Source organism: Dreissena polymorpha, chromosome 13, assembly GCF_020536995.1.
Source record: "Dreissena polymorpha isolate Duluth1 chromosome 13, UMN_Dpol_1.0, whole genome shotgun sequence".
Lineage (NCBI taxonomy): Eukaryota > Metazoa > Mollusca > Bivalvia > Myida > Dreissenidae > Dreissena > Dreissena polymorpha.
The window spans coordinates 24,027,410-24,028,671 of NC_068367.1; positions in this window are offsets into that span (position 1 = coordinate 24,027,410).

The window sequence follows — 1,262 nt, forward strand, 5'->3', positions numbered from 1 at the left end:
CGATATCTGTTCAGTTATGGATGTTATCAGGCCCGTTTAGTTCAATGAAGAATTTTACGCCGGAGAGTCTTTATTGCGAGACAGAAGTAATGAACCGCGATTAATTTGGTATACACGGTTTTATAAGTGAAGTAATTGTTTCTTACTCGTCGGAGTCCTGACAATCGTTACATGGCTCCGAGCCACTGAGGGCGCTTGTACGCTATTAACTACCGGTACATAAAATAACTAATGATCTTTTATACATCTGCGTTCATACAATCTTTGCAGGTTCGGTAATGGCATTGGAAAACTAATTAAACCATATTTATCTGCGTCAAAACAACATTCACGTTGTGCTAGTACGGTTTAATTCGGGTTCCATAAATTATTGAGCCATTTTATTTGCGCTAAATTAATATTCAAATGCGCATATAGATCTAAATTGCACTACATAACAAATGAAACCCAACCAATCTGGGGTCGTGTAAACACATGGTGGATGCGCTCTTAATTGTATTCAATAAGTAATGAACTTATATTCATCTGCACTTGAACTATTTTGAAAGTTCTGTACGATGTAAACAGCACACGAGAACTAATTATATAAAGCTTATTATTTTATTCAAACAACGTTCAAATGATGCGTATATGGTTAAACTATGGTTTTGGTTTTGAGGGATTAACGCCTATAAATGCCCCTCAAAACGTCCAACGAAAAGGTTGATCATTTGAAAAGCTCCCAGAGAAAGGGTAGTGTTAGCAAAGTAGCATGGACATGTATGGATTGTGATCAGTCATTACAGAGGACGGTGACATGCTCCTTCTCTGTCAGTATTGTGAAAAACCTAAATGTATCCCATGTCTCGGTCTACCAAAGGCATTCTACAAGCAAGTCAGTGGTCGAGTTAACTTCCCATGGTTCTGCGATAATTGTCTAGGCAAGGCTATTGAAAGCGTAAAGACTAATAAATCTATTGTAGATCAGTGTCACGACTTCTTGTCTAAGTTTCAGGAAAAAGTGGAGAACAGGTTAGTTGAAATTGAAAAGGACGTGAAAGAGTAAAACAGGAGCTTGCCGGGTTGAAGCAAGTGAAGGACGGAACTGATGGGAAGATGGGAGAGGCAGTCGCATCCGAGAACATTGTGAAACAGGCCACAACTGAAATCCAGTCAAGGTTTGATAGACGTAACAATATAGCATTTTATGGTATCAAGGAAATAAGAGTAATTTGAAAGAAGAGTGTGAACAGTTAGACAAAGACTGTATCAATGATATAATC